This window comes from Ambystoma mexicanum, chromosome 4q (assembly GCF_040938575.1).
Source record: "Ambystoma mexicanum isolate Mex_15411 chromosome 4q, UKY_AmexF1_1, whole genome shotgun sequence".
NCBI lineage: Eukaryota > Metazoa > Chordata > Amphibia > Caudata > Ambystomatidae > Ambystoma > Ambystoma mexicanum.
Genome location: NC_090928.1, coordinates 324680514 through 324704824, shown reverse-complemented (window position 1 = coordinate 324704824; position 24311 = coordinate 324680514). Strand labels below are relative to the sequence as shown.

General features: G+C 49.1%; 1 protein-coding gene across 5 annotated transcripts in view; it reads right to left on the bottom strand.

The window, feature by feature from the left end:
• The window catches only part of BIRC6 (baculoviral IAP repeat containing 6), a 3097233-nt gene that overhangs the window by 1213517 nt on the left and 1859405 nt on the right, over positions 1-24311 (bottom strand). The window lies entirely within an intron of this gene.

Sequence of the window (24311 nt, the reverse complement as noted above, 5' to 3'; positions counted from 1 at the left end):
TTGGTCTTATCCTTCGAGCTCTGATGTTCCTCAGCCCCATCTCTCACAGCTATGCTACTTTCCTGCCACGTGTGTCATTTCAACTCCATCTCTCCGACTTCCTCCTTCTGACCCTCCAATGTGTCTCATTCTGGCCTCTAACTGCCAGTGTTAGTCTCACAGCCCTTCTGCACTCTACTACTACTATTCTGTCTCCAATCAGGTACTACTCTCTATTCTCTTCCTCTCCACTACACCACGATTTGACTCTTCAATTCACTCACCTTCCTTTTACTTCGTCACGTATTACTCACTCCCTAAACATTGTTTAACACTCACTAACCTTAGACGCACAACACATTACCAATTGCTCTCACCAACCAATACCACATATTTTCTCCAAAAACCTCCACACTCGAGTACACCATCATTGGTCCTCAGTCACTTGATCTGGTACCTCCCTCTCCTCTGCTCTCACCAGAATGACCAACACCTTCCTGTTTCCTTGTGCCCTTATTATCCTCTCCCATTGGGCCTCTTCCCCTAACCAATCCTGCTCTGGCGTCTCTGCCTGGGAGGCCCCACAATAATCAAAACTCACGAAAAGGAGGCCAAGCCCCATCCCTCTCTTACGTGGGGTCCGCCATTCTGAAATACAGGCAGCCCGGATTGGAGTGTCTCAGTTCGAGTCAAGGGGCAAAGTCTGATGTAGATATGTAAAAGTCTGTCCTTTCATTTGGAAGTCACTCTGTGGGTAGATTGCGACTGGTTGTATGAAGTGCTGTTACGGCTGCGGGAGTGCAGCACTTTTTGAAGCTGGAAGGTGGTGCGCAGCGTCTCTGGAGGCTACACAGACTTTCTGCCATTCGGTTTAGCAGCTCTCTTGCTGGCCCTAAGATTTGGTTGACTGGAGTGGTAGTGAACAATTGTGGTGGGCTGTTATGCGAGTTGTCTTCCCAGATCTTGGCTGATGCAGTGGCCCTAAAGACAAAAACTCACCAGCAGGGTTTTCATGCTAGGCATTGGGTCATCTACATTGGTATTGTAGCTATACATGCAGGCACAGGGGGTGAGGGGGTTAGGAACTAGGGCCATCACAATTGTCACCTCCCCTTGTGGGGGTAGGAATGATTATGGGGTCCACCCCAGTCGTCCTCCCACCCAAGATGAGGAGTCCCCATCCCCACTTGACACGGTCAGGTTATGAACCTTACCACACAACTTACTAACACAACGCTGAAGGGAGGTTAACGAATGGGCGCTGTGCCAGTTATGGCAATGATGTGTGCTTAAAGCTCTATGCTGTTTCCTTGTTTTTAGAACAGCTCTAGCCAGAAGGCTGGAAGATTTCGTTTCAAGCAGTATTAATGGCATGAGCGATGATCAGCATGCTAATATGGACAACCAGGATATAAAACGTGCATTATAGTGTCAGGCTGTGCTACCAAGAAGTGGCAAAACCACTAGGTATAAGTGAATGTTAGGGAGAATTGTCATAAATGGTTGATTTCCCTTACCCAAAGAGTCCGCCAGCAGCTTTGCTGGATTTCTAGGATTTATTGTTTTCACCTGATAAGAGTGTGAGCCTTTTTTCCCACTCTTACATGTGTTTTACTATGTGTATTTCTACTGGTTGTGCGATCTTGGGCACTGGAGCCTCACCTATTCCATGTGCACCACTTTTTGTGTGTTACACAGCACCTTCAGTGCAGTGACAGGCTTGTCCCACTGACTCCATTTTTCTGGGGCTGACTACTGTCCCCCAGAAACAGGTAAAGTTGCCATTAACTGTAAATAGTCACTTTAAACCACAGACCCAGTACACCCCAACTTACATGGGGTATTGGAAAGGGTTAACTCTTATCCCTTTTTGTCTGTGCCTCTTGGAGCCGTGTTTCACTCCCTTAACATTAAGACTGGGCTGGTGGCAGTGTTATCTACCCTAACTTTTCTACCGCGATTATACTATATAAACGTGGTATTGTTCCAGGCTATTATATTAACCTCGAACATAAACCCGCTTGACCAAATAAATTTTATTTTGGTTCCGGCTGGGTTTATTCGCCATTTCTTTTTGTTAAAGTCTTTCTCGTGTTTTTCTCTGCGCGCCCAACCGGGGATGATGCCTTTGTTCGCTGTCTTTTCTCAGGCTTCTGCACAGAAGCCCTCCTTAAGGCGCCTGATAGTCTAGGTAGGCAGGATGTGAGGGAGGGATCTTCGGACCCTGCCATGGGTTGCCGCAGTAACCCAAGTCGCACTCTTGTCTGATTGGCTAAGGGGACTGGCCTTGCCAGCCACCCTGCTGTGTGATTGACAGCCAGGCTGTATGAATGGGGGAAAACTGCATAAAAAGCAGGTCTCTGGGAGTGGAAGAGCAGAGTCGCCACTGGAACGAAAGAACCAAAGAGGAACTGGAAGAAGAGGACACCTACCACGACTGGAACGCCCGGTGAAGCCCTGATGCAGGTCCGAATCTCCGAATCCGACGACAGGGAAGATCCTCCAGGAAACGTCTTCCCTTGAGCTGGTGGGACCAACCAGTTCGCCCAAACTACAAGCCAAGACCCCTCCTCCTCTGGTCGAATACGCTGTACAGAGCTACAGTGGGCCGGATAGCCAAGAAGGTCGGACCCTGCTTGTGTATTAAGGAGTGCACCTTTTATTCGTTGTTTGGCGATGCTGCTGGTTTCTTCCCTGGGTAGTACAGGACCCTCCAGTCTTCCTACTTCTGATCAGTCCGACAGTCGCTTCAGGAACTGTGAGCATGCAGGAACTACCAGGAACGTCTGCCTCATCTACAGGCCCCTCTCCGTTTTAAGGTACTGTGCAAATCCGGTTGTGCGTTTTGCTCAGCCGCGGTTAAAGTGTTTGAAATCTTTCTCCAATCCGAGGGCTTGTCCTTCTCTTCTCTTTGAACTATCTTTTCTACCAACCAACCCCGTCCGGAATCTGTGCCACGAACTTTACCGCAAACTACCCTGAACTATGTGATCTTGAGAAAAAGACTTTTGACCTATTGACTTTGGCCCTAAGCCTTTTCTAGCTGATCTCCTCACTGTAGTCTCTCTTGTTCAACTGCTCAGAATACTTACCTGTTGGTTTGACCTAATTGCTGATAACTTTGTTTTTCGCTCCCTTTTAAATTGCTGGAGTGCCATTTTGCTCCCACTTCATGTTGGGAGCCTAACTGGTCTAGGATTTAAGGGAAGTGGTGTGTTGTATTTATTGTTGAACTTGCTTAGAAAGGTGAACTGTTATACAACTGATAAATAAATATATATTGTTTTACTTAGAAACCTTGAGTCAGTGTTTGCCTGAATCATAGTAATTGCTGTCCTTTGTGCAACTATCTTGAACTACTCACTTACTCTTGAGACAAGCCTCGCTGCTCCGCTACTGCAACCACTATAACTGTGTAGTACAGGTTTGTACCAAAGGTGAAATTGTACTGTCACTTGTAGTCCTAATTGTGTGTAGTTGTCCAAAAGGGTACTGCATATAATTCTGCCTAACAGTGAAGCTGCCACATCTGCACTCAGTTACCCAAATACCTTTGCCACAGGGGTACAATGAACCTCTCCAAACAAAGAGGGGGTGGTAAAAAGGACAAGCTGTCTAAGAAATACATCACTGATTGGAAATATTTAAATTGACAAAAACCTATTGATGGATACCTTCTTCTGCAGTGTGTATCTTTGAAAGAGTCGCCTAGCAGGTCAAAAATATGCACTTAGAAAATCCATCTGCTATACTAGAGGATATGTTTACCCAGACAGGAACACTGCAAGAGCATCAAACCCAAAGGAGTAACATTTGACACCACTGTACAATCAGTAAAAAAAGAATTGCTTATCAAATCTCAACTGTTAGAAAATTTCCTGGAGCTCCTATATCCCTGAATGAACAAGTGACAATCGCTTGCTGGGGTGATCAGTCAAACTCTTGAGTAAAGGGAAAATGGTTTGTTGACCCTTGAAACATGTTGGAAGGAACAAGTTACTTACCTGCAACTCCTGATCTGCAGCATGGGTCTGGCATGGATTCACATGCTCATGAACATTCCCTGTCAGGCTGGGAATCCTTGGTAAAAACAAGTTACTTATCCCTGGTAAGGTTCCTTAGATTGGATGTTCCTCCCACGTATTCCTCATCTTATGATAAATATCTCTCCAGCTTTGCTGCTTCGGAAAACAATTTCTCAACAAAGGGTGTCGTTGAGTTGATGTTGCTGGAGGGCCCCCGTTCAACGGTCAACGTCATCCTCAGTATAAATAGAGCATGCAACACCCGTTGGGCTTCATTTCTGTTTTTCCCCTCCGAAGAGGAATTACCAGGCGTACCCAAGACCGTAGGCTCACAGAAAGCTCAAAGTGTAATAACGCATACATTGTACGTCAGGGTAGACTGGGAGGGGCAATGAGGAAAACGTTGGAGGAACATCCATTCGAAAGAAAGTTACAAGGGTTAAGTAACTTGTTCTTCGAATGGATTGTGTCCACCCACGTATTCCTAATCTTATGATAGACTCTCACAGCAGTAATGATTGATTTGAGGTGGGAGTACCAAATACATTTAGATCTAATCATGGACCGAATGGAGGACGTCTTTTGCAAAAAGTCCTCCCTGACTGGAAGAAGAATCCAGACAGTAATATTTTACAAATGTATGGATAGACGACCAAGTGGCCGCAGAATATCATTGATTGGGACACCCATTTGAATAGCCGCAGAGGTTGCCATGCCCCTTGTGGAATGAGCCCTTAGGCCTTCTGGCGGGTCCTTGCCCGCTAGTCTGTAGCATTTGCCAATAGCCAGGATAATCCATCTGAATATTGTTTGTTTGGTAACCGGAAGGCCCAATTTTGGACCAGTATATCCAATAAAAAGTTGGTCAACCAGGCGAAATGTAGGCATTCTGGATAAATAAAAACAGAGCCCTTTTTGGGTCCACTCTATATAGCATCTCCTCCTCCTTTCCTGGATGAGGAGGTGGCTAGAATGTTGGAAAGGTAATTTTTTCGTGACAAGTGGAAGTCGGAAAATACTTTTGGTTAAAAGAACAAGTTACTTCTTACCTTGTAACGTCCTTTCGATGGGATGTTCCTCCGACGTATTCCTTATCTTTGATAGATCATCTCCCAGCTTGCTGGCCTCGCAATTTATTTTTCACTAGAGGGCGCTGCATGTCGACGTCCTTCGAGCCGATGTCCCTCGACGGCCTCTGTATCGGCGCCGACGTCATCACGTGTATAAATAGACTCGCACAGCGTCCGTTGCTCAGTTCCGTTTTGACGTTAAAGTTGTTTCACATGAATTGGTTATTGACCTTGAAGGAGCGTAAGCTGCAACCACAAGGGAAGTATTACTGCAGGGATGGATGGGAGGGGCGAAAAGGAATATGTCGGAGGAACATCCCATCAAAAGAACGTTACAAGGTAAGAAGTAACTTGTTCTTCGAAGGGATTGTGTCCTCTGACGTATTCCTCATCTTTGATAGACTCCCATAGCAGTGGTGTGCAATTGGAGGTGGGAGTAAAACGCCATGTTTCCTTTTAGGAATGAACCGAATGTAATACGGCTTTGCCAAACCTAGTCTCTTGAGTAGAGGAGGAATCCAGGTTGTAAAATCTTGTGAAGGTATGTGCGGACGACCACGTGGCAGCCGCACATATGTCTCGAACCGGCACCCCTCTTTGGAGGGCCGAGGAGGCTGCGATACCCCTGGTTGAATGAGCCCTAAGATTTTGAGGAGGCTCTTTCCCTGCTAGTTTGTAACATTCCAGAATGGCCAAAATAATCCATCTGGAAATGTTTTTTTTTTTTATCGGTAGTCCTAATTTGTGCCCTGCATAACCTACAAACAGTTGGTCTGCTTGCCTAATCCTAGCAAGTCTGCTGATGTAAAAGCTTAAAGCCCGCTTTGGGTCCAGCCTATGTAGCCTTTCTTCCTCTTTCCCCGGATGGGGAGCCGGATAGAATGAAGGTAAGGTACTTTTCTGAGTGATGTGGAATTCAGAAACCACCTTTGGGAGGAAAATAGGCTTCACCTGTAGGATAACTTTGTCTTTATGAAAAATTGTATGAGGGGGTTTACAAGATAGAGCTTGCAATTCGCTCACCCTTCTAGCAGATGTTAAAGCCACTAATACGACAGTTTTAAGGGTGAGAAATCTTACCGAACAAGAGTGGAGTGGTTCGAAAGGAGTCCCCATCAGGAAATTTAAGACTAAATTTAAGTCCCATAAAGGAACCTGGAAAGGTCTTGGAGGGTAGACATTTGTTAATCCCTTTAGAAATTGTATTACTAAGGGTAATTTGAAATACAAAGGCTCCTCTGCAGTGCGCTTGAAGATCGATAGTACTGCGAGATAGCCCTTGATAATGCCAACTTGAAGGCCTGAATTTGCCAAGTAGAGTAGAAAGGATAACACTGTTGGTGTACCACATGAAAAGGGGTGTATATTCTCTTCTCTACACCAGCTGCAGAATTTGTTCGAACGGCAGCGGTATAAAGACTTTGTTGCTGGCCTTCTGGCCGAAAGCAACACTTCCATAACGTCATCAGGGAGGTCCCAATCCTTGTATCTCAACCTTTCAGAAGCCAGGCATGAAGGTTGAGGGTTCTGCTGTCTGGATGGAGAACCTGACCTCCCTTCTGTGAGAGAAGATTCTCCTTGAGTGGAAGACAAATTGGAGGGCAAATGAACATGTCCAGAAGGTCCGGGCACCACGTTCTTCTGGGCCAGTCTCGGGCAAATAGGATCATGATTCTCCAGAATCTTCTCAACCTCCTGATCATTTGAGGAATGACAGGGACTGGTGGAAACGCATACAGGAGTGGAAACTCCCAGTCCACTACGAACGCGTCCCCTAGAGCTCCTCTCGGGGGAAATTCCCTTGAACAAAACAGATCCCACATTATGTTGGTACTGGTGGCAAACAGATCCACTTGAGGGGTTCCCCAAAGGGCGAAGATCTCCTGAAGGACTTCCTGAGCTAGTTACCACTCATGGGAGACTGTGCCCTGTCTGCTCAGAGCGTCCGCCGTCAAGTTCTTTTCTCCGGCTAGGTGAACTGCCGATAGAGAGATTCCTTCTTGAATTGCCCGAAACCAGAGCTGCATTGCCTCTCTGCACAGTGGCAGTGATCCTACGCCTCCTCTTTTGTTGAGGTAGTGCATGGCCACTGTGTTGTCCATCATTATCAGGACATTTTTCCCCTGTACAGATGGCTGAAAAGCTTTCAGCGCTAGTCTGATTGCTCTCAGCTCTAACAGGTTGATATGTAGTCTGGACTCCGATGGAGACCAACGACCGCTGATAGTCAAGTCGTTGGTATGGGCTCCCCACCCCGTGAGTGAGGCATCTGTGACTACTGTTATCTCCAGCCATGGTTGCCAAAACAGTTCCCCCTTCAAGATGTTTTTCTGGCAGGCCCACCACTGAAGGTCTCAAGCCACCTTGTCCGGAATCTGAAGGAGGTCTGTCATTTTCCCTGAGAATTGCGACCACTGAGATCTCAGTGCCCACTGAAGAGATCTTATTCTCAGGCAAGCCTCTGGCACAAGGAAGATGCAGTATGCCATGAAGCCTAGCAACCTCAAAAAGTCGAAGGCTGGGAGACGTTGGGCATTTTGAAATTTGGTGACCATCTGCAGAATATCTTGAGCCCTCACCTCTGGTGGCGAGGCTTTTCCCAGGGAAGTGTCCAGGACCGCTCCAATGAACTGGAGTCTCTGTGATGGTATCATCTGTGACTTTTTTAAATTGAGGGAGAAGCCCAATTGGTGCAGGAAGTGGGAGACAATCTAGCTGGATCTGAACTTGTTCCGAAGATACAGCTCTGATCAGCCACTCGTCCAGGTAGGGGTAGACATGGATCCCTTCCCTCCTTAGACTTGCAGCCACTACCGACATTAGCTTGGTGAAGACCCTCATGGCGGAGGTCAGCCCAAATGGCAGAACTCGAAATTGATAATGAGAGCCGCGAACCTCAGGTATGAGAAAGTAGGGGGGAGTACCAGCCCTTGTTCCTCTCCGCTACAGGTACCAGTTCTATGGCACCTTTCTCTAGCAGGTCTACAATTTCCTGCAAGAGGAGCAGGTCTGGAACTTTCAGAGAGCTGTTACCCGGTGGATTACTCTGAGGGATGCGTAGAAAAGGCAGGCAGTAACCTTTGGCAACTGTCTCCAATGCCCAAGCATCTGACGTAATAGCCATTCCATCAGATGTTGAGTTAACCTGCCCCCTACTGGTGTTTTGTGAAGAGAATCCTCAGAGCAGTTTGGAGGCGGCTGATGCAGATGTCGAGGGTAAAGAGGCACCTGCTGCTGCTGCGGCGGCTTTTGTGTTTTCACCCCATCCACCTCGGGTAAATTTTTTCTGACCCCTTTGAACCGGCTGCCCTCTGCCCTTTCCGAATGCGGAATAGAAGCGAAAGGACTTATCTCTCTAAGAGGTTCCTGAGGGGCGATATGGTGTCTGACGAATTGCAGCTCCCAGGGATGTTGCTGGTGCCTTTGATGTTTGAAGCTTTTCTAAACTGTCATCCGCCTTCTTACCAAACAAAGAAGAGCCGTCAAAGGGCATATTCGGAAAATATGGGGAATACCAACCTTTGTTCCTTTCCGGTACAGGTACATGTTTTATTGCACCTTTCTCTAGCAGTGTAGACATTTCCTGCACAAGGAGCGGATCTGGAATTTTGACAGTTGTATCCCAGTGGATGATCCGGAGACCCCTTTTTTTTTTTTAAAAAGGAAGGCAGTAACCTTGGGGCCAGAGTTTCCTGGGCCCACACTCATGCCCCGTGATTGCTCTGTCTCCATTACTGACTTGCCACCGTTCATGGAAGCTGCTGCCTCCGCTTTGCTCCACATCAAGAGGGAGGCCCGCGGAGGCTCCCTCCCAACACCACTCATAAGGTAAGCCTTCCTTGGCTGCACGCGGTGGATCCGCAACTCAAAGAAACCCTGTGATGATCCTTGCAGATGCGATTGCAAGCCGATTCCACAAATTACACATTGCAAGCATTAAGTGCCTGATGCGACCCGCTTCCTGAATACAGCACTATTTAAAGTTTTGGGTTTGTGATATTGAATGCCGCCATGCCCGCATTGTTCTACTACCTGTGTGAAAATGGTTGCCTATACATTGTGCACTGAAAAGCACATCTGATTTCCTAGCAACCTTGTTCCAGATTGACTTGGGCGGGAGCCGTGATCGGCCAACAGCAGTTTTAGAGCTGCCCAATAGGGAGCCGGTAGGCGAAAGCCGGTCCCCACCAAAGGCCCACACTCAAGACCCCTTGATGTCTATGGCTGTGCGTGGCGGCGCATGGTCGTGCGTTACCATGCTCCCTACAGCACCGAAGTTAGTCAGTAAGTTCATCTTCAGCTCTTTACTGTAACATTTCCTAGTTTTCCTACCACCACAGAACCAATGCAACCTACAACCTATCTCGTTCCCAGTCTCCACTCTGTATCGTCTGAACATACCAACTCAGGGGCCACCTCCACACACTGATTATTAACTATAGACTGCCCTGCTACACGCATCGCCGGTTGGCCTCCCCAAAAACTGCACCAAAAGACTGCTACCAACTATCTACGGCTATCGCCAACCCCCGCCCCCACTCAGTCTGCAGGGCTCCCTCCATCATTTACCAGACGCATTTGCTGCATTGCACACCCAACACGTGGTGTCGTCATTAGCCGTTCGCTTCTTAGTGCATGTCTAACCCAGGATAACCATACCCCTTTTTGCCCACCACGTGCACATACCTAATGCACACCTATTCTTACTCTCCCCATCTAGTGCATTAGGATCGCTGCCCAACCTCCTCAGCACTCTTGCCTCTGCACCTAGCCTCAAGCATGATGATCGGGCGATACGCGCTCATACCGTCCGCCGCTACTGCGAATTACTGATTCGTGCCCTTCCGCCGTAAATATTGTCTGTTGATTGTTGAATTGAATGTTGCATCTGGCCCATCTGGCAGAACCTTTGATTGTTAAATGCTTCCCATCTGGCAGAACCATTAATTGTTGCATCCTGCCCATCTGGCAGAACCATTGATTGTTGCATCCTGCCCATCAGAGCTGGATTGACTGCCTCACCCCAATTAGCTGTATTGCATAAAATGCACGCAAACCACCCCCCCACCTCTCACTCGAAAGACTGCTACTCACAAACGCTCACTGCTGATTTATCACACAGATAAAGCATATTCCACACGCCCTAGGCCCACTGCCAACAGAAACCACTTATTAGGCTTGCGCACTGCCCATCTTACTACTGCCAAAAAACATAAGGAGCACATACCTCACCCTCGCAACACCAACCACAGCTTCCTCGCCTTCCACCCCTCCAGCAAGGAACTCCACTCCATACAGCCTAAACTTCCTAATACTGCACATAATACCACGCCCATCCAATTTGCCCTGTTAAATGTGCTATTGCTCCCTGCACACGCCTCCGAGATCCGCGACCTACTCTCTAATTTAGATCCAGACGCACTTGCTATCACAGAGTCATGGCTGCATGAAGCAGGGCAGCTAGCTCCATAGCTCTCCCACCAGGATACACCCCACTCCGGCAGGACAGACTGCTTGCTCCCTAAAGGAGGGCGAGTGGCGCTCATAGTCAAGGATTCCTTGTCGATCATACAAATTAACTCCCCAATAGGGGACCACCCAGATGCCCTAATCGTGAAAATATCTCGATCATCTAACTGCACGATTGCCATCCACATTATCTACCGGTGGCCTGACCCTCTACTTGGCTTTCAGGAAAACCTTATCCATCTACTAAGAAACAACCTAAAATACACCACCAAATCTCATATCGGGAGACCTAAACCTGGGCCTCAATGCCCCAAAGGACACACAAGCAAAAGCTCTGGCCAAAGTGCTTTCTGACCTGGGATTCATACAACGAATATCCAACCCCACTCACTCCAAAGGGCACAACCTAGACTGGATAGCGGACCATAACTGCAACGCTGACATCAGCTCCATCAACCCCCTGCCCGTGGACTGAACACCACCTTATCCACTTCTCCATCCCTGCTACCTGTAAAACCACTAGACCCTCCACTTCATCACCTGCCCTCGCTAGGAGCGTACGTAAACTAACAAAAAACAATATTCTGCCTCTCCTAGAGATATTTGCCCTCAAGCTCTCTTTCACAAAGAACCCCAGTATCATGGCAGATCTTTACAATCAGACACTCAACAATAGATGCTATTGCTCATCCTGGAAAAAAAATGAAAATTACACGCCAAATAATGGTTCTCAGAGGAACTTAAAGAAATACGTTCCCTCAAACGCATTGTGATCAGCAATTGGCAATCTAACCCACAGGAAACCATCTTTCTGGCCTACAAAAAAATCACCGCCCACTACAAAAAAAAACATCACAGCAGCCAAATCCGTCTCGAATAATTATAGAATCACTAATGCCAAATCTGAATCAAAAGAACTATTTGCCATTTACAATTTGCCATTTACAAGGAGCTAGCCGCCCCCAACACTAGCACCGAAGATATAAAAAATGAACTTGGTTTTCAAACATACAGTCTGCTATGCTCAATAAAATTTAACTCCTACAGGGGAAAATCAAATCACACACTGCTGCCCTACCCAAATCTGACCCGACCTTGTGACAATCTTCCCTCCACTGAAGAAAAAAAAGCTTTTCACATTTAACGATGTGTCAGAACTTGAAGTACTTGCCATCCTAATAAACATAAAACCATCCAACTGGAAGGGTGACATCTCCCCAGCCAATCTCAAAGATTACGCAGACACTCCTAGGCCCTTCCTGACAGCATTCATAAATGCCTCTTTCCGCCTCCAGCACGAGTCCCAGCTTGCATGAAGGAGGCTTGGGTTCGCATTCTCCTGAAGAAACCATCTCTAGACCCGGCATTGCCAAACTACAAACTCATCACCACCGTACCCTTTCTGTTAAAGATCCTTGACAAAGCTGCGTACATTCAGATTCAACACTTCCTAGATTCGAAAAATATCTTAGGGAAGAGGCAGTCAACTTTCCGCCCTGGTCATGGGACTGAAACTGCCCTTCTGGACCTTAAGAACCAACTAGGTGAAATAATGGACACAGGAAAGCCGGCGCTTCTTCTCGACTTGTCGGCAGCGTTTGACCTGGCAGACCACTCGACTCTCTGCAGACAACTCATTAATGCAGCCCAAATTTCCCAGGAAGCAACTGCATGGGTTACCTCCTTCCTCGAAGGCAGATCCATGAAGGTATTCTCAGAGCAGGCCTGTGCTAATCCTGCCACCATGTATTGCGAAGTCCCACAGGGTTCGTGCACATTCCCTACACTCTACAACCTAGTTATCCTACCGCTCTTGAACAATCATGACAATCTCAGAATAGCATACACCAACTATGCAGACGATACAAGAGTGCTCATTCCCCTCACTGGCTCTTATGAGACAGATGCAGAAGCACCATGTAAAATCTAATCCAACATTTAAGCCTGGGTGGCAGCCAATGGGCTATGCCTCAATGGGCCTAAAACAGAGCTCCTCATAGCAGGCCCCAAGGAAACGCTCAGCAAGCTGAACAGTACAATTCCTTTACCATTGACAACACCAAAATTCTGGTCTCTCCAGCAGTCAAAACCCTCGGGTTGTACATTGACTCCACGATCTCAATGACACGCCAAGTCAGCGCCATTGCGTCCTCAGCGGCCCTCACGACTAAACTAATAAATGCAGCCAATCTAGCCTTATCTGCCTCAAACTGCCTCTACATTGCCAGAGCCACCATTTAAGCCAAAGAACAAGTTACTTACCAACTGGTAACGTTCTTTCGTTTGGATGTTCCCCCAACGTATTCCACATCTTTGACATGTAATGTCCACAGCAGTGTACTTCAGAAACTTTTTCGGCAGAGGGCATCCTGCGTCAATGGCGTTGGGTCTATGCCCCTCGAAGGCCTCCGTCGAGGGCGACGTCACCGGATATTATAAATAGGACGCACGGCGCCCTTAGCCTCAGTTTATGTTTTTCCTCCATAACGTGTGACATGCACATATCCAATGCCTGTTTGACTGCGCATAGCCTTGCGGAAACGTAAACTGCCATCACATAGGACATTCTCCAGAGGGGCAGGCTGGGAGGGCGATGTGGAATACGTTGGAGGAACATCCAATCAAAAGACGTTACCAGTTGGTAAGTAACTTGTTCTTTGAATGGATTGTGTCCTCCAACGTATTCCACATCTTTGACAGACTGCCAAAGCAGGACCAGAAAATGGAGGAGGGAAAAGAATCGAGTACCCATTCAGATGCGGAATAAAGAACCGCCTTACCAAAGGACATATCTTGACCATGGATCGTATCCAGGGACTAATGTTTAGCAAAGGTGAGGATAGACGCCCATGAGGCTGCATCACAAACATTCCCAATAGGAACTCCCCATGGTAGGGCTGTGGAAGTTGCCACGCCCCTAGTGGAATGAGCTTGCAACGCTTCAGGAGGGTCCTTACCCACCAATCGATAACATTCAGTAATGGTGAAAATAATCCACCTGGACAAGGTCTGTTGGTAACAGCCTGGCCCAATCAGTGTCCAGCATATCCCACAAAGAGTTGATCGTCCACTCTGACCCTGGACAACCTATGGAGTCCCTACTCTTCTTTCCAGGATGAAGAGGAGGAGGAGGATAGCAAGACATTAGAACCACTTTCTGGCTTAAATGAAACTCAGACACTACCTTAGGTAGAAAGGAAGGACGTACCCTCAGTACAACCCTATCCTTGTGGAACACAGTAAAGGGAGGCTTAGATGAAAGTACATGCAATTCACTCACTCTGCGAGCGGATGAAACCGCAAAACAAGAACACTGTCTTGAAAGAAAATCTCAAAGGACAAGAGTGCAAAGCACTCCCCCCCCCCCCCCCCCCCCCCCGCCCTCGAGAGCGCAGATCCTCTCGGGAGGTAGGATGGCTTGGAGGACAGATGCATATTTCTAGAAGGTCCGGGTACCACGCTCTCCTGGCCCAATCTTGAGCAATGAGGATCAGGTGGGATCCGAACCTCTGTAACCTCCTTAACACTTGAGAAATGACAGGGACTGGAGTAAACGCATACAGCAGTGGGAATGACCAATCCACTACGAATGCACCTCCCAAGGGTCCTCTAGGAGGAAATTCCCTCGAGCAGAATCTCTCACATTTCCGGTTGGCACTGGTGGCGAAGAGATCAGTCTGTGGGGTTCCTCAAAGGGCAAAGATCTCCAGAAGGACTTCCGGAGCCAACTCCCACTCGTGAGAGATCACGCTCTGCCTGCTCAGAGCTTCAGCGGCCGCATTGACCTCTCCGGTCAGATGAACTGCAGAGCGAAATTTCCTGCTGGATTGCCCAGAACTAGAGCTGCATTGCCTCTCTGCACAACGGGAGTGATCCCTAGCCCCCTTTCTTTGTTGAGGTAATGCATGGCCACTGTGTTGTCTGTCATGATCAGGACACTTAACCCGCACAGACTGCAGAAAAGCCGTCAGGGCCAGCCTGATGGCCCTCAGCTTTAACAGGTTGATGTGGAGTTTGGACTCCGACGGAGACCAACGACTGCTGGCGGTCAAGTCTGCGGCATGAGATCCCCAACCCGTGAGGGAAGCGACCATCACTACAGTTACCTACGGCCACGGTTGCCAAAATGTTCCCCAAGGACATGTCCGACACAGCCCCAATGTACTGGAGCTGTTGGGAGGGTGTCAGATGCAACTTCTTGAAATTGAGGGTCATTCGGGTACGGGTAGACGAAAATCCCCCCCTCACCTGTGATACGCTGCCACCACCACCATTAGCTTGGTTAAGACCCGCGAAGCGGAGGTCAATCTGAATGGCAGGACCTGAAACAAAGTGGGAGTCACCAGCTGCAAACCTCAGGTACTTCCTGTGCTTGGGATGAATCCGCACATGAAAGTAAGCATCCTGTAGGTCCAGAGACACCAACCAATCCTGAAGTTGAAGGGCCTGGAGGAATTAAGAAAGAGTGACCATCTTGAACTTGTCCTTCCTGACAAGTTTGTTCAACCAACGCAAATTCATGATGGGTCTCAATCCATTTTTCTTTGGAATCTAAAATTGGAGGGAATACCATCCCTTGTTATTCTCCGCTACAGGTAGCAGGTCAAGAAGGCAAGGGTCAAGATTTCCTGCACAAGGAGCAGATCCGGAAGCTTCAGAGACATTCCTGAAGGCAAAGAGGCCGCTGCTTCAGCGGCTTCGGCACCTCCATTTCCCGACCACCATGGGTACTTTTACACTGACCCCTTTGACATGCGGCTCCTCTCGTTCTACCAAAGTAGTAGTAACGAAAATAACATCTTCTCCACTGCTGTCCCCCAGGACGAAAAGGCAGAGGTTGATGCACAGCTGCGCTTAAAGATTTTGCCGCAGCTTTGGAGGTCTGCAACCTCTCAAGGCTCTCGTCAGCCTTGCTGCCCAACAAATGCGCGCCTACAAAGGGCATGTTCAAAAGACGGGCTTGCACATCTGGGGCACAACCAGACTTCCGCAACCACACAAATCTACGTACGACAGTGCTCGCAGCCATGGACCGGCTAACACTGTTGGCCGTGTCCAAAACCGACTGAAGGTATTCACACATGGCATTGCCATCTTGCACGAGAGCAAGGAACCTTTCCCTTTCTTCCCCCTCGGGAATATGCTCAGCTGCAAGAGAAACATTTCCACAGAGCGTGTGAAAATCTTGCTAAGGCACAAGTGGAGTTGGCCGATTTCAGCACCAAACTCCCCGCAGAAAATACCTTGCGTGCCCAACCGTGGCAGCGTTTGTCGTCCCTATCAGGAGGGATGGTAGGGTATGCCGCCTGCTTCGAGGTGGCTGTAGCCGCCTGAAACACCAAACTCTCGGGAGTGGGGTGAGATGAAAGGTAGTTGGGGTTGTTACCGGAAGGGCAGTATTTTTTAGTTAACGATTTGTTATCTGCCGGAAGATATTCCGGGGTCTGCCAAGCAGCCGCCACCCTTTTCTGCAAGGTCAAATGAAAAGATAACACCGGGACAGAGGACGGACCTTGATCCAAAATATCCGTTAAGTTATCCTGAACAAAAGCTTCAGGAGGAGTGGACCAACCAAGACATTCTGTGAACGTAGCCATCAGTCTCTTGTAGGACGACTCAGCTTGAGTCCCAGGCTCAGGCCTGCCAAATTCCACCTCAGGAGAATGGTCTAAGCCACTGGCATCATGAAGAGATTACCTTAACTCTTCCAATTGACTATCCCCTGAAAAGACAGGAGCCACATCAGACTCAACAGGTTCAAACTCAATCTGACCTCTCCTCCTCCTCATAGATGTCATCCAGAGGGAGGTAAACGTCCTGTCTCGGGACAGCCGAGGGTCTGGAGTCCTTTACAGACCTTACAGACTTGGAAGTAGCCTTCCTTGGAGGATCCACCGTACCATGGATCTCTGACCGCAAATCCCGGCCAAAAGGCCCCGAAGGCGCCGATGGCTTCGGCGTAAACAACGCTGCCGACGGCTGGTACGAAGGCAAAGCTTCGACATACGTATCCGATGACAGTCGATGCCGACCTGGAGCCCTTAGCTGGTTTCTGCGGTCTCACTGGGTACGAGGACCGAGACCTGAAAGCACGTCTCTTGCGACCATCCTGAGCCTTGTCCGAACTGGATCTTGAAGGTTCCCGATGAGTATCGCGCCGAGGACCCGAGCCCGAAGACGCATGAGCTACGGATCGAGACAGTTTCTTGCCGGCTTCATTCGAAGGCGCAGACAGAACTGTGCCCTGCAATTGGAAAATCGCCAACATCTGCTTCCTGAAGGGAGCCAATTAATCCGGAGTAGAGGACTTGGTTGGACAAGCCACTTTCCTCGCAACTCCATCCTCCGCGGAAGACGGGGAAGGCGACCGGTGACCGCGCTTCCTAGAATGCCGAGATGAGGACCAATGGCGGGAACCACTCCAGGACAGAGATCCCCGGGACTCCTTCCGACGTGGAGAGTCGCCCCTCGAATCGTCGGTGGACATGCCCTTGGCCTTAGATTTAGATTTACAGGACTTACTGCGTTTAGAACCCCTTCCTACCTGTGCGGAAAAAATGGAACTGAGGCTCCTGGTGACGTGCGTCCTATTTAGAACATTCGGTTATGTCACCCTCGACGGAGGCCTTCGAGGGACATCGACCCAACGCCCTCTGCTGAATAAGTTTCCTGAGTACACAGCTGTGGAAATTACATGTCAAAAATGTGGAATACGATGGAGGACACAATCCATTCGAATTAGACTATTGCAACGTCTTATTTGCCGGCACTTCCACCAAAAACCTTAACCGACTTCAAGTGATTAAAAATAATAATGCCCTTAGGGCAGCCCTCAGCATTCCGAAAAGAGTTCATGGCCAAAGGCAGACAAAAAGCACATTGGCTGCCAGTCAAAGAAATAATTCTCTTCAAGACGCTCTCCTTAACACACAAATGTCTTTCACGCACTGCCTCCCACCCCCTTAGCTGGCAATTTCCAGAGCAACCTCCTGAAGAACCATAAGATCACACCACTCCAACCAGTTTGAAGTCTGCAGCTTCAAAAGGGCCAAAGCAGGAGGGGCCTGCCTCACATTCCTTGGTACTAAGTATTGGACAGCCCTCCCCACAACCCTTAGAAACGAGACATCCGATTTAGCATTCAGCAAATCGGTCAAAACTGAACACTTCAACTAGCTCACTCAACATCCCACTCTCTGCTCAGCACCTCGAGTACACTCAACGTTGTTATTCTTCTTGTAGTTCACTCACCCACCCACTCTGCTTCCTTCAGAAGGCCTCCTGCCCTTTCTAGCACGCTATTACCTCAATCTTGCTGACTGTACCTTGGCACCAATTGCCTTCCCGGTTCTTCTACTTAATATTTACTTACTTACCGTTGTATGTCATATTTCTCACCTGTCTGGCATAAGGTTCAATATAAACAAGAACCACAGACAACTGTTCAGTTCTTTTGTAACAAAGTAAGCACTGTTTTAACAACGACACAATGCCTCTGGGCCACTTTGTGCGCTTTATAAATCAAAATAAATACATCTGAAGTAATGCCCCACCATTCGTTTAGATACGGAGAAAGTCTGCCTCCCACCTGGGTCTTATGGGTCAAGGCCTCAGAGTGACTTAGAAGCGGCTGAGGGTAAAGTTGATGCTGCTGGGGCTGATTTAGAACTCCTCCAGCACGAGGGAATGTTCTCTGATCCCTTTGACCGGCTTGTTCTCTTCCAATGGAGTAGTAGAATCGAAAGGATTTAGCCCCCCAATAAGATGAGCCTGAATAGGGTTGTTGAGGTTGTCTAATAGCAGCGCTAAAGGATTTACATGCCACCTTTCAGGTCAGCAGCAGCTTCTCTAAACTCTCATCCGCCTTAAAGCCACCAAACAACCTGAGCCATCAAAGGGCATGTTGAGTAGTCTTGCCTGCACATGTGGTGCAAACCCAGACTTCACCAACCACGCAAATCTGCGTAATACCGGGTTAGCAGCCATGAGTCTGCCGATGCTGTCCGCAGTATTGAAACATGACTGGAGAGATTTACTCATTGCCTAATTACCATCCCTAACGCCCCCAGGAAGCAGTCTCTTCGCCTTCCGGGATGTGTTCAGCCGCCATAGCAACACAGTCACAGGGGAAATGTAAATCTAGACAATGTGCAAATCACATTAGTGGATTTCAAAGCCATACTACCCGGAGTGTAAATCTTTTGTGCCCAGGCATCTACCCTTCATCTGTCAAGAGGGAGGAATGGATGGACGGATAAGCCGACTGCCTGGTAGACGTAGCTGCCTGAACCACCAAGCTCTCAGGAGTGGGATACTTCGTAAGATAATCCAAGTCACTGCTGGAAGGTCTGTACTTCCTTGCAAAGTTTTTATTAACTGCAGCCGCAGTCTCCAGGGACTCCTAATTAGCAGAGACTTTTTTCTGTAGCGCCATGTGCAAAGGTAAAAAAAAAAATAATAAAAAAATTAAAAAATCTGGTCTTTCAGAGGAACCTTGTCCAAGATGTCAGTCATATCATCTTGTTCGAATGACTGATTAGGCATACGCCATCCAATAAACTCCATAAACTTCTGCATCCATTTCCTGTAGGACGAGTCAGTATTCTCAGAGGGGTCAGGCCTGCCAAACTAACTCTGTCGAGGTATCCAAGCCACTAGCTGACCGGCGATTGTCATACAAATCTTAGTCTGGACTCATCAGAAATAAGTTCCTCTGGCACATTGGGGGTGCCAAACTGTAGACCAAAAGGTGGGGAATTGCCAGAGGGTTGGTCTTCCTCATATATCGCTGAGAGGGTTGGTCTTCCGCATATATCGCCGATAGAGACTTAAAACAGTATTTTTTAGGTAAAGGCTTATAAATCTTGGCTGGTATTGTTAACTGCTTCAACAATGTCGAAGTAGTCTACGACGGCTTCGAAAATAGCGTTGGTTTAGTCAGCGTCAACTTCGATTTTGGCATTTCCGACTCCGACGGAGTCGGCAAAGACGAAGTCTTAGACACCTTCCACTTCTTCGCCGCAACCGTAGTTGGACTCTATTCTCGACTCGTCGAAGCTCTCCACAATTCTTCGTCAGATCGAGTACTTTTCTGGTGTGACGCCGGCTTTAAGCTCGGCTTCGAAGATTTAGTCTTGGACTTTCCTTTGTCGTACTTACTCTGCGCCCAGGGCATGGCTCTTTTGCTTTTCATTCGAGGGGGTTGAGGCCGCATTCTCAAAGATTTGTATCATCTCACTACGAAATGCGTCCCACTTTGCAGGGGAATCGGATTTCGTCGGACATCTGATTACCTCTGTGGAGGAATCACTAGAGGTCGAGGGTGACCTATGGCGCCTCTTTGCCTTCTTAGAGGAATAAGACCAAGAGGGGCGCAATCGACTCCTCGATAAGGACCTTTTGGATTTTTAGCACCAGGAAGAGTCGACTCGTTGGTTTTTTTCTCCCTCTTCGAAAGTGACTTTAACGCTAACCTCCCCACCGCCAGTTTATCTCTACGCTCCCCGAGAGCCTTCTCAATCTTGGCCTGACAGGATCCACAGTCGGTGGTTCGGTGCCCGGAGCCCAGACACCACAGGCAGACGCTGTGAGGATCAGTAATTGACATTTTCGACCAGCAGTTCTGGAATTTTTTTAAACCAGACTTGGGCGTCGATGGAGTTGAAGAAGACATTTTCTCATGAACATCTATCACTGAAGCGCACCATGATTCACTCGAAGAGTAAGCTCGGAAAAATGGACCGGAAGCCAACGTGCACCATTTATACTGAGGATGACGTCGAACGGAGGCCCTCGAGGGACATCGACTCGACGACACTGCATACAGCGCCCTTTGACGAGAAAATGTTTTCAGAACCAGCAAATCTGGAGACATTTATCATAAAATGAGGAATACATGGGAGTACACAATCAATCCATTTTCCAGCCTGAAAACTGCATTTCTTCTCTAAATCATTGACTGCCCTTTGGGTCATACTACCCCCATCCAATGATAGTCTCCCTAAGATCTACCCCTTGTTGGCCATATTCATAAGCACGTAAAGTGGCAGTATGATCCAAAAAGAGCCAGAAAGGGGAAGGCCGGAGCGTTTGCATGTGAATCCATGCGGCTAAAAGAACAAGTTACTTTCTTACCTGGTAACGTTCTTTCGATGGGATGGTCCGACGACGTATTCCATATCTATGACAGGTAATCACCAAAGCTGTGCTGCTTCGGAAACTTTTTACGGCGTCTGCGTCCTGCGTCGATGACGTTGATGCGCCGTTCTCGAGGACCTCCTCCGACGTCCGACGTCATCCGATGTGATAAGTAGGACGCACGACGCTCGTAGCCTCAGTTGTAGTTTTTTCCCCAGAACGTGTGACATTAGTCTACTGCCAGTCAGACACAAAGCCTTGCGGAATGTAAGCTGCAATCGCAAAAGAAATTCTGCAGCGGGAAAGGTAGGGAGGGAGCGATATGGAATACGTCGTCGGACCATCCCATCAATAGAACGTTACCAGGAAAGAAAGTAACTTGTTCTTCGAGGGGATTGGGTCCTCCGACGTAGTCCATATCTATAACAGACTCCCAAAGCAGTACCAGAGCAAGGAGGAGGGAAAGAATTTAGAATTAAAATTTAGAATTGCCAATCAAATAGCAGAGCAAAGGACCGCCTTGCCAAAGGCCAGATCCTGTCCTCGGATGGAATCGAGGCAATAGTGACGTACAAATGTATGTACTGAAGCCCAGGTGGCTCCATCACAGATGTTGCGAATAGGAACACCCCTCTGCAGGGCAGTAGATGCAGCCATACCCCTGGTAGAATGGGCCCGCAAGCCAGCCGGTGGGTCCTTACCCGCCAAGCGGTAACACTCTGAGATGGCCAAAATAATCCAGCGAGACAAAGTCTGTTTCGTCACAGCTTGTCCCAAACGCTTTCCAGCGTAACCAATAAAGAGTTGATCGTCCACTCTGACCCGGGACATGCGTGAAACATAGAAGCTTAAAGCTCTCCTAGGATCAAGCCTATGGAACCGCTCCTCTTCCTTACCAGGATGCGGAGGAGGATTGAATGCCGGAAGAACAACCTTCTGGGCCAAATGAAATTCCGTCACTACCTTCGGAAGAAAAGAAGGACGGACTCTGAAGGACAACCCTGTCCTTATGGAAAACAGTGAAGGGAGACTTAACTGAAAGTGCCTGTAACTCACTCACTCTGCGAGCGGAAGTGATCGCAACTAAAAATACAGTTTTAAGAGTCAACAGTCTCAAAGGACAAGAGTGCAAAGGCTCAAAGGGAGCACCCGTTAGAAACCTGAGAACAAGGTTTAAATCCCAACCGGGCACCAGGAAAGGTGACGGAGGGAACACATTAGTGAGCCCTTTCAGAAACTGTGACATTAAAGGGATTTTAAAGTAGGAACACTCTTCAGACGAGCGCTTTAAGATGGACAGCGCCGCCAGGTAACCTGTAATGGTACCCACTTGCAAGCCCCTGTGGGCCAAAGAAAGTAAAAAGGACAGAACCATGGGGATGTCACATGCAAAAGGATCCACATTCTGAACTCTGCACCAGTCGCAGAACTTACGGCAACGGTACAGAGACTTTGTTGCTGGCCGTCGGGCCGAGAGAAACACCTCCATCACGTCTTCAGGGAGGTCCCAATCCTTACACCTCAACCTTTCAGAAGCCAAGCGTGAAGGTTGAGGGATCTGACCTCTGGATGGAGAACCTGACCCCCCCTCCCGTGAGAGCAGATCGTCTCGGTAGGGAAGACGACGTGGAGGACAGATGGACAAGTCGAGAAGGTCCGGGTACCACGTCCTCCGAGCCCACGCCGGAGCAATGAGGATCATCCGGGAACCGAAGTTCCGTAACCTCCGGTTGACACTGGAGGCGAAGATATCCACTTGAGGGGTCCCCCAAAGGGCGAAGATCTCCAGGAGAATCTCCTAAGCCAACTCCCACTCGTGAGAGATCGTGCTCTGCCTGCTCAGAGCGTCCGCCGTCATGTTTTCGTCTCCGGCCAGATGAACTGCCGAGATCGAAACTTCCTGCTGGATGGCCCAGAACTCAAGCTGCATCGCCTCCCTGCACAGAGGAAGTGACCCTGCCCCCCCTTTTTGTTGAGGTAGTGCATGGCCACTGTGTTGTCCGTCAGGATCAGGACATTCTTTCCTCGCACAGTCGGCAGAAAAGCCTTCAGGGCTAGCCTGACGGCCCTCAGCTCCAACAGATTGATATGGAGTCTGGACTCCGACGGAGACCAACGACCGGTGACTGTCAGCTCGTTGGCATGAGCTCCCCATCCCGTGAGGGATGCATCCGTCACGATCATCACCTGCGGCCAGGGAAGCCAAAACGGAGCCCCCTTCATCAAGTTGCCTTCGACGGCCCACCACAGAAGGTCCTGGGCGACCGAGGGCCGCACCTGAACCAGCTCCAACATCCTGCCGGAGGACTGCGACCATTGCATCTTGAGTGCCCACTGCAAAGATCTCATCCGCAGGCGAGCCTCTGGCACCAGCAGAATGCAGGATGCCATGAGGCCGAGCAACCTCAAGAAATCGAACGCTGGGAGCGTCTGGGCGTGCTGAAACTTGTGCACCATCTGCTGAATGTGAAGAGCCCTCACCTGGGGAGGAAAACACTGCCCCAGGGAAGTGTCGAGCACTGCTCCGATGTACTGGAGCCGCTGTGTTGGCGTCAAATGAGACTTCTTTAAATTGAGGGAGAAGCCCAGCCTGTAAAGGGAGTGGCAGGTGACTGACAGATGATCCAGGACCTGCTCGGGAGAGCGCGCCCTGATCAATCGTCCAGGTAGGGGTAGACGTGAATCCCCCTTGCCTGAGATGCGCTGCCACCACCACCATGAGCTTGGTGAAAACCCTCGGGGCGGAGGCCAATCCAAACGGCAGAACCCAAAACTGAAAGTGCGAGTCGCCAACCGCAAACCTCAGGTACTTCTTGTGCTTGGGATGGATCTGCACATGGAAGTAAGCATCCTTGAGGTTGAGAGACACCAACCAGTTCTGAAGTTGAAGGGCCTGGAGGACTTGAGAGAGAGTAACCATCTTGAACTTGTCATTCCTGAGGAGTTTGTTCAAACCGTGCAAGTCCATGATGGGTCTCAATCCCCCGTCTTTCCGTCCATCCCTTGTTCCTCTCCGGTACAGGCACCAGTTCTATGGCGCCTTTCTCCAGCAGGGCTTGAATTTCCTGCGCAAGGAGCGGATCCGGACACTTCAAAGAGAGGTTCCCTGGTGGATTGTCGTGAGGCCTCTGCCGAAAGGGAAGACAGTAGCCGTGGGTTATGATCTCCAGAACCCACACATCTGAAGTAATGGCACGCCACTCTACAAGATGCTGCGCCAGCCTTCCCCCCAACCGGCGAACCATGGGACATGGCCTCATGACTGAGTGGTAGCGGCTGCGGCGTTACCTGAGGGCAAAGAGGCAACTGCCCGAGCGGCCTTGGCACCACGGGTACCCTCTCGTCCACCTCTGGTACCCCTGCGCTGGCCTCTGACTGCTAGCTCCTCTCGCTTTACTGAAGGACGAGTAATAGCGAAAGGAACCACCCCTCCATTGCTGTCCCCTCGGACGAAAAGGCGGAGGTTGGCGAACTGCAGCGCCCAACGACTTTGCTGCAGCTTTGGAGGTCTGCCACCTCTCTAGGCTCTCGTCAGCCTTGCTGCCAAAAAGGTGTTCACCGTCAAAGGGCATGCTGAGGAGCCGGGACTGCACAACCCTGACTTCCGCAACCACGCAAACCTGCGTATCAC